Source organism: Heterodontus francisci, chromosome 21 (assembly GCF_036365525.1).
Source record: "Heterodontus francisci isolate sHetFra1 chromosome 21, sHetFra1.hap1, whole genome shotgun sequence".
Lineage (NCBI taxonomy): Eukaryota > Metazoa > Chordata > Chondrichthyes > Heterodontiformes > Heterodontidae > Heterodontus > Heterodontus francisci.
This window is the reverse complement of record NC_090391.1, coordinates 54736335-54746225: the sequence shown is the minus strand read 5'-3', so window position 1 is coordinate 54746225 and position 9891 is coordinate 54736335.

The window sequence follows — 9891 nt, the reverse complement described above, 5'->3', positions numbered from 1 at the left end:
TGTAATTACTGGATAGTAAATTCTTGCTATCTGATACATTACTGGATGTCCCATTTCTGTGAGAAGCAGAGACGTCTGTTGGCCTGGAATCCACAGCTCCAGCAGGCACTCTGAGCTGATCCATTCCAATGTGTCCTGATTTATACAGGGGATAAGTCTCCACTGACACGGTTATACTCCTGATCATTACTATTAGTTACTCTCACCTGAACAAACACATAAAATCAGCAGCTTTGAAACTGATGTAAATAAAGTGGTGGATAAAACACAATCATTTCAATGTCAATGACATTTTCTTTGGAAGACCTCTCTCGGGAATAAACCTGAAATCTGTACTCATTCGGGATAGATGCTGCAATTATGAGTGGCGTCATGAACATTTTCCATATTATTGTCTTGATCTTGTTCACTCCTGGCGTTTCTATTGTAAATGTAACTGATCTGTCTGCAGTGGCCACTGAATCCAGCAACAAAAGCGATCCCGTGTTTCTGCCTTTTCCCAGTTAAGATGCGAACTCTGAGTCTCTGATTCAGGACCATGTTCAGGGCTACAAGCTAACAACTACTAAGGGTGATATTAGGTGACAGACACTGTCCACGTCCATTAGGAAGGCAGTCGCAGAGTGATATTATCACTGGGTTAGGAATCTAGACGCCCAACCTAATGGTCTGGGGACAGTGGCTCAAATGCCAGCATGACAGCTGTATAACATGAAGTGAGCTCCCACTCAATGTATAAAGCGGAGGGAGCTTCCTCTCTACGTATGAAATGGAGAGAGCACCCATTCCGTGTATAAAATGGAGAGAGCTCCCTCTCCATGTATTAAATGAAGGAAGTTCCCCCGCTATGTCTAAAGTGATGGTGAGGGGGAGAGAGCGAGCAATCGGATTCGGGACAGAGAGAAGGAGAGAGAGAGAGCCAGGGTGAGGGAGAAAGAGAGAGAGAATGATAGAGACAGGATGAAGGAGAGAGAGAGAGAATGGTAGAGACATGATGAAGGAGAGAGTGAGAGAGATAAAGAGAGAGGCATGATGGGGAAGGTAGAGAGAGAGAGACTGGGTGAGGGAGAGACAGAGACACAGACAGAATGAGCGAGAGACATGGTGAGGAGGAAAGAGGGAGAAAGAGAAAGAAAGGGTGAGGGTGAGAGACAGAGAGAGGGTGAAGATTAGAGACAGAGAGAGGGGGGAAAGGAAGTCAGGCTGAATGAGAGAGAGAGACGGTGAGGGCGAGAGAGAGACGCACACACATAGTGACGGAGAGGGAGGGAGGGACAGGGTGAGGGGAAAGAGGGAGAAAGAGAAAGACAGGTTGAGAGAGAGAGACACAGAGACAGAGACAGAGACAGATACAGAGAGACAGAGTGGAGGAGAGAGAGCGGGTGAGAAACAGAAAGAAAGACAGGGTGAGGCAGAGAGAGCGAGAGAGAGAGGGTGAGAGAGAGAGATAGAAAGAGACAGGGTGAGAGTGAGAAGTGGAGAAAGAAAAAGTCAGGGTAAGGAAGTGAAAGAGAGAATGACAGGGTGAGTGAGAGGGAGAGAGAGAGAGACTGGGAGAGGGCGAAGGAGAGAGAGAGAGAGACAGGTTGAGGGGTGAGGGAGAGAGAGAGGGTGAGGGAGAGAGGCAGGGGTTGAGCGAGGAAGAGGGAAAGACAGCGTGAGGAAGAGAGAGAAACACGGTGATGGAGAGAGACAGAAAGAGAGAGCGAGAGGGTGAGGGAGACAGAGAGAGACAGAGACGGGCTGAGGGAGAGAGAGAGTCAGATAGTGTAAGGAAGTTAGAAAGAGTGAGGCAGGGTGATGCAGCGAGAGAGGATGGGGATAGAGAGAGATAGGATGAGGGGGAGAGAGAGCGAGAGAGAGAGAGACAGGATGAGGGAGAGAGCTACAGAATGTGAGAGCCAGGGTGAGGAAACGAAAGAGAGGGTGATAGACAGCGTGAGAGAGCGAGAGAGCGTGACAGGGTGAGGGAGAGAGAGAAAGAATGGCAGGGTGTGGGAGGGAGAGAGAAAAAGCGGGAGGGAGAGCGAGAGAGACAGGGTGAGGGAGAGAGAGAAAGAGTGAGAGGATGTGGGAGAGAGAGAGAGAGAAAGAGAGAGAGAGAGGTTGTGTGTGTGAGAGAGAGGGTGAGGGAGAGGGAGGAAGAGAGAGACACAGGGTGAGGATGATAGAGAGCGAGAAAGAGAGATAAGGGGTGGGAGAGATAGAGTGAAGAAGTGAGAGAAGGTGAGGGGCAGAGCTAGAGAGAGTGGGCTGGAGTGATGGAGGGAGGGGGTCAGTGTGAGGGAGAGGGACAGAGAGAAAGAAAGAGAGAGAGAGGGTGGGAAAGAGAGAGAGAGAAAGAGTGACAGGGTGAGGGAGAGCGAGAAAAAGAGAGAGGATTTGGGAGGGAGAGAGAGAAAGAGAGAGAGAGGTTGTGTGTGAGAGAGGGAGGGTGAGGGAGAGAGAGGAAGAGAGAAACACAGGGTGAGGATTTTAGAGAGAAAGAGAGATAAGGTGAGGGAGAGAAAGAGTGAAGAAGTGAGAGAAGGTGAGTGGCAGAGCGTGAGAGGGTGAGTGAGAGTGAGAGAGAGAGGGCAGCGGAGCTAGGGAGAGTGAGACAAAGTGATAGAGAGTGGGGGCAGTGTGAGGGAGAGAGACAGAGAGGAAGAAAGAGAGAGAGAGGGTGGGAAAGAGAGAGAGAGAGAGAGAAAGAGAGAGAGAGAGGGTGAGGGTGGGAGAGAGAGGCACAGGGTGAGGGAGAGAGAGGGAAAGTGAGAAACAGGGTGATGAAGCAGGAGAGTTGGGGAGAGACAGCGTGAGAGAGAATGAGATAACGGGAGAAACAGTTTGAGGGAGAGAGATAGAGTGAGAGAGATAGGGTGAGGAAGCTGTAGAGAGGAGAGAGACAGGGTGAGGGAGAGAGACAGAGACAGTGTAAGGTTGCTAGAGATGGAGAGAGAGACAGGGTGAGAAACAGAGAGAGACAGGGTGAGAGAGAGAGAGAGAGGGAGAGACAGGGTTAGGGGAAATTTTGCCCCTGTGGGATTGATTGATTCTATATGTCCTTATTACAACAGTAAGGTACTGTGCACACTGTAAATATGGACTGAAATTACTGAAATAACAATGTAACTGTTCAATTTTCTGCTGAATCTTATGACTACAGTTATACCTGCCATCCTGTAAGAAAGTAAATTAGACACGATGCTAGGAAGTCAAAGCGGACACTGCTAAATTTCATAGCTTGAAATTACTATGACCACAAGGGTTAAATAAGTTAAAATATTAAATGGCCAATTCATTTGCACAAGTAAACACTCAACACAAATGGCACTGGAATGTCCTATGTGCTGCATTCCTACTCCGACATCTACTCTGTCCGGACTCCTCATGATTTTGAACACCTATATCAAATCTAATCTCACTTTCTCTTTTCTATGGAGAACAACCCCAGCTTCTCCAATCCATCTGCATAACGGAAATCTCTCATCCCTGGAAACGTTCTCGTGAATCTTTTCTGCACCCTCTCTAATGCTCCCACAAATTTCCTAAAGTACGATGCCCAGAATTTAACACAACACCAGTTGAGGATGAACCAGTGTTTTATAAAGTTTCATCATAACCTCCTTGTTTTTGTACTCTAAGCCTCTATTTATAAAGCCTGGGATCCCATATGCCTTTTAACCACTTTTTTAACTACCCCTGCCACCGTCCATTTGTGCACAGATATCCCCAGGTCTCTCTGTCCCTGCACCGAAATTCTTATGTTGTTAGGTTCTCATGACAGAGAGGGACAGGACAGGGAGGTCCAGAAAGAAGGAGTGGGAGAGAGAGCAAACAAACAGGAAGCACGTTTGGGAACACCACCACCTGCAAGATTCCCTTCAAGTCACACACCATCCTGACTTTGAACTAAATCGGCGTTCCTTCACTGTCACTGAGTCAGAATCCAGGTACTCGCTTGCGAACAGCACTGTGGGTCGACCTAACCCACATGGACTGCAGTGGTTCAAGAAGGAGGCTCACCACCAGCTTCTCAAGGGCGATTAGGGATGGGCAATAAATGCTTGCTAAGCCAGTAACGCATACATCCAACAAATGAACAAAGAAAATTAAAAAAATTGACACTGAGTCACTTCAGGAGATATTAGACGAGACGACCAAAAACAGGAGGTTGCTTTGAGGGAGCATCTTCAAAGAGTAAAGAGAGTTAGTGAGACGGAGAGGTTTAGGAAATGAATTCCAGAGTTAGGGCCTTGGCAGCTTGAAGGCCCAGTCAACAATGGTGGAACGATTCAAATTGGGAATGCTCAAGAGGCCAGACTGACAGGAGCGCAGATATTGGAGGATTGTGGAGCCGGAGGACATTGCAGAGATAGGGAGGGATCATTTGTGGAAGACAGTTCCAAACTTCTACCACCCTTTGTGTGCAGAAGTGTTAATAAATTTCACCCTTGAAAGGGCTTTAGATTAATGTTCGATTTTTCGACTGCGCCCTCGTCCGAGTCTCGCCCAACCAGTGAGAATAGTTCCTCTCTATCTACCCCATCCGATTCCAGTATTATCTTGTAAACTGTGATCAATTCACCCCTTACCCTTCGAAATTCCATAGACACAGAGCAAAGCTCCGTCTAAACTGTCCCTTCAAATGCTGCCTAGCGAGTACAGCCTGGAGTTATCTACAGAGTAAATCTCTGTCTTCTCTGGCCTATCAAACACTCCCAGCACAGGTACAGTTTGGGTTAGATACAGAGTAAAGCTTTCTCTTTATATGCCTCTATTTCTCCTGCTCCATCCAGATGGAGAGAGTAACAGTGAGAAAGACAGGGATATATATAACGAGAGAATAACAGAGAAAGGGAAGGTTACAAAGGGGAGAGAGTACCAGAAAGAGGAAAAGATTGGGATGGAGATTGCCATTCAGTGTTCCTGCAAAGCTGTTTGCAGCAGCCTGGAAGGTACCACGCAGGTCCTGTTCTGTGATAAATAATACACGTCTGCAAAGTTTCTTAAAAATTTAAAGGGACTGTGCATGAAAAAATAACTGGCCATGCACAGCAACCAAATGTTCCGGGAATATTGGAGCCAGCTGTGGCTCAGTGGGTAATAATCCTGCCTCTGAGTTATACGTTTGTGGGTGCAGGTCAGAAAACAAAATCTAGGCTGATGCCACCCAACAGAAAATGAGAACAGACCAGCGAGACTTGGAAAAGGAAACTTGCGTTAAATTTGTGAGCCTCGCATTTTGGAATGTTTCAGTGTTTGAGTAAATTTTTATATTTGCTGAAGATCCCAAACTTGTAGGAGATGCAAAGAGTGAGGATGATACCAATCGATTGCAACAGGACATAGATAGGCGACAGGTTTAGATAGAGGATTTGGATCGGCGTAGGCTTGGAGGGCCGAAGGGCCTGTTCCTGTGCTGTAATTTACTTTGTTCTTTGTTCTTTGAGCAGAATGGGCAGACAAGTGGCAGATGGAATTTAACACAGAGAAATGTGAGGTGCTGTATTTTGGCAGAAGTGATTGCGAGAGGCGATATAGACTTAATGGCACAGTTCTGGAGAGTGTGCAGGGACAGAAAGGCATGAGGGTACATGTACATACATCTTTCAAGATGGCACGACATATTGAGAGAATGTTCAGCAAAGCACGTGGCATGTTATGCTTCATAAATAGAGGTGTTGGGTACAAAAGCAGGGAAGCTATGCTGAACCTTTATAAAGCTCTAGTTAGGCCACAACTAGAATATTGCATCCAGCTCTTGTCACCACACTTTAGGAAGGATGTGAGGGTCCTTCAGGACCATCAGAGGAGATGGTAGTTCCAGGGATGTGGGATTTTAGCAAAGTGGATTGGAAACAGCTACCTGCAAGTAAATGAGTATCAGAGCAGTGAGAGTTATTGAGGATTGAGAACAAATATGTTCAAACAAAGACAAACAGGGTGGGACTCCCAAATTTAGAGCACCTTTGACGTCAAGGATAAAACAGGGTAGGATAAGGCACAAAAGGGAAGCGTATGTCAGATACCGAGAGCTCAATACCAAAGTAAGCCGAGAGGAGTGAAGAAAGTGCAGGGGTGAAATTAAAAAAGTAAATTAGGAAAGCAAAGGGATGGCTAGAAAAATATTACCAAGTAAAATCAAGGAAAACGCAAAGAGCAAGTGGATAACTAAGGATAGAGTATTACAGACCAAATAAGGAAAGTGTGTTTGGAGGTGGGAGATGTGGGCATGTTTCTTAATGAATATTTTGTGCCTTTATTCATAAAAGATTGGGAACGATGCAGATATTGTAGTTAAAGAGGAGGTGTGTGAAATATTGAATGGGATAGACAGAATGAGAGGGGAAATATTAGGTGTTTGGCATCTTTGAAATTGGATAAATGGTCAGGCCTGGATGCATTGGCATCAATTCAGAGAAGGCTCACTGGGATGATTCCTGGGATGGAGGGATGTCTTATCAGGAATGGTTGAACAGGTTGGGACTATACTCATTGGAGTTTAGAAGAATGAGAAGTGATCTTATTGAAACATACAAGATTCTGAGGAGACTTTACAGGGTGGATGCTGGGAGGATGTCCCCCCTTGTGGCAGAGTCGAGAACTATGGGGCAGAGTTTAAAAATAAAGGGTCTCCCATTTATGACAAAAATGAGGAGGAATTTATTTCTCACAGTGGGTGGTTTGACTTCGGAATTCTCTTCCCCAGAGAAGAGTGGAGGTTGGGCCATTGAATATATTCAAGGCTGAGTGAGACCGATTTATAATCGACAAGGGAGTCAAGAGTTATGGGGCGGCGGTGGGGGGCAGAGAGGAAAGTGGAGTTAAGGCCACACTCAGATCAGTCATGATCGTATTGAATGGCAGAATAGGCTCTAGGGGCTGAATGGCATACTCCTGCTCCTATTTCTTATGATCTTGTGCATAAAATGGAGAGTGTTCTCTTCACTTTTTAAAACACTTTTATAGCAGATGGCCAGCCCATATGTAATACAAATAGGGACGAGGTCTAGTGCAGACCTAACTAATGCATTGATAACTGTGTAAAAGTTATTGAAAATACAGAATTCTTAATATGCATTCACTGGAACATTTTTTAGGCCCGTACGTAGCAAGGCCAACAACAGATGGGTCAGTTTTGCACTTAGTTTTAAGGCATAATGAAGGGCCGGTGGAAGGCGATTTAGAAAAGCTGGACTGGGAAAAGCTAATTGAAGGTAAATCAGTGTCAGAGCAGAGAGAGTGAATCATTTCATCTTGGGGGATTTATTATTCCAGATTTAGCTTTTTTTTAATTTTCCGTGAAGTTTAAATTCACAAGAGCCCAATATGGGATTTGAGCTCGGGCTTTTTCAGTCATTAGCACAGGATTTCTGATTACAAACTGCAAAAGACATTCACCTTCCTCCTGTTGTTGTCTGACTGTATCAGCCTTTGCATCTTGCCCCCAATACTATTCTTTCATGTGTCTAAGACTGTGATTTCAATCAGACAATGGTAAACCACTTCATTCTCTCAGGACATCGGCTTAAAGAACTTCAGGGACACAATCCACAATCTAATTCACACCCTAATCAAGCAACCAGAATCTTCAACTCCATTCAAACATCCCAATATCTTGCCCCTGCACAGATAACTGACAGGTCCACAATGCAGGAATGTCAGAATGAGAAACCACATTTACCTGGCACAATCCAAGCTCCAAATTGAATCATTAAGATATAGAAAATACCACAGAAATGTGACTTGTTCCTTGTAACAGTGAGACTGAAACATTTCCGGGTGCTATTCAACCAAGAAGGATTCTGAAAAAAGCCAGAATCGGTATTGAAAGAGAAAGAGAGTGAGTGAAATGGGGAGAGTGAAAGAGAGAGAGAGAGACTGTTAGCTCCTGTATGTGTAAGGTCTCTCTGTTCCTGCACCCATTTTAACATTGCACCATTTAGTGTATTTGTCTCTCCCAGTCTTCCCTCCAAAATCCATCACTTCACATTTCTCAGCATTGAGTTAACCTGCCATGTGTCCGTCCAATTCACCAGACTGCCAATAGCTTCCTAAAATCTGCTTCCAATCTATTCCCTCTTTACGAGATTTTCAACATTTTGTGTCATCTGCAAACTTTGAAGTTCTGCTCTGTAAACCGAAGTCACATCATTTATAAACATCAAAAAGAGCAGTGGTCCCAATGTAAACCTTTGGGTGACACCACTCTACACCCTCCACCCAGTCTGAAACAACCGTTCACCACTACTCTCTGTGTTCTGTCTCTTCCCCAATGTCGTAACCCCTCTGTCACTGTCCCTTTAATCACAGGAGCAACAATATTGCGAAATAGTGAGGAAAGAGGGGGCCGATGCAGGCGTTGTGGTTAAGGGTCAATGAGGAGTGTGAATTATTAGGTGGTATAAACAGAGTAGAATGATTCCTGGGCTCCAAGGGTTAAGCTGACAGGGATAGTCACAAACCAGAGGAAACAGTTTTTAAATGTGATCTCGGACAGTCCGCTTTGAACTCACCAAATCACAGACTGCTCCAGCACAGCAAGAGGCCAGTCACCCATCGTGCCCGTGTGGGCTCAATGAAGTTCTCCCTGGTGTCCTGGACAATATTTATCACACAACCAAAGTCACTAAAATAAGGCTCTGCTCATTATCTTATTGCTATTTGTGGAATCCTGCAGTGCACAATTGGATGTACCGCTGTACATCTCTACACAGTCTGAGAAACAACCGTTCACAACTATTCTCTGCTTTCTGTGTCTTGGTCAGTATTAGACACAGAGTAAAGCTCCCTCTGCATTGTCCCCATCAAACACTCACCAGACAGGTATAGTACAGGGTTAGATACAGAGTAAATCTCCCTCTGCACTGTCCCATAAAACACTCACGGGGCAGGTACAGCACGGCGGTTATATTCAGAGTAAAGATCCCTCTACATTGTCTCCATCAAACACTCCCAGGGCATTTGCAGCAGAGTTTGGATGCAAAGTAACGTTCCATCCATCAATGCCAGCCTCACTCTTTCTCTTTCTCTTTCTCCTCATCTCTCACTACCTGAGCTCTTTCTCCCTCTTCTCATCCGCAGAGCAAGACGTAGAGATTGAGATAGTGTACAGAGGGAGATAGATTTAAAGAGAGAAAAGCGGAGAGATAGAATTGGAAAGTGAGTAATAGAGAGAAGAAATTGGGTTTCAGAGAGTGGAAGAGGGGATGAGAGAGATAAAGGTGGAGTGAGATTACTAAGGGAGAGATTACCAGAGATTACCTCTCTCTCCGTGCCGATCATTCTTTTCCTATTCGTTACCCTCTCCATCTATGTTCTCCCTCTACCTCGATGTTTCACACTCCATGTCTCTCTCTCGTATGTCTTGTATACTGCAGTGAAGGATTACATCAAATTGTTATGTTTTATATTTGCTATTTCAATCTAACCGAACAATCTCTCCGTCTGGGAACAGAGGGACCTTGGACAAAATGTCCACTGATTCCTGAGGTAATAGGACAGGTGGATTTTGTCTTCTGACTTTGTCTTTTCTCCATTTCTTTGACTTTCGATCTTTTCACGACTTCTCTGACTTTATCTTTTCTCTATTTCTCTTTCTCTTTCTGTCTTTTCTCTCTTTCTTTTTCTCTCTTTCTTTGTTTCTTTCTATCGTCTCTCTTTCTAACTTTACTCTTTCTTTTTCTCTCTCTTTCGTTGTCTCTTTCTATTTGTTCTCTCTTTTTCTCTCTCCTTCTTTGCCTCTTTCTATCTTGTCTCTATTTCTTTGCCTCTTTCTTTCTTTTCTCTCTTTATTTGTCTCTTTCTGTCTTCTCTCTTACTCTCCTTTCTCGCTCTTTATCAATCTTTCCGACTTTTTCTTTTTCTCGTTCTATTCCTAACTCTATCAACCCCCGCAATGTATTC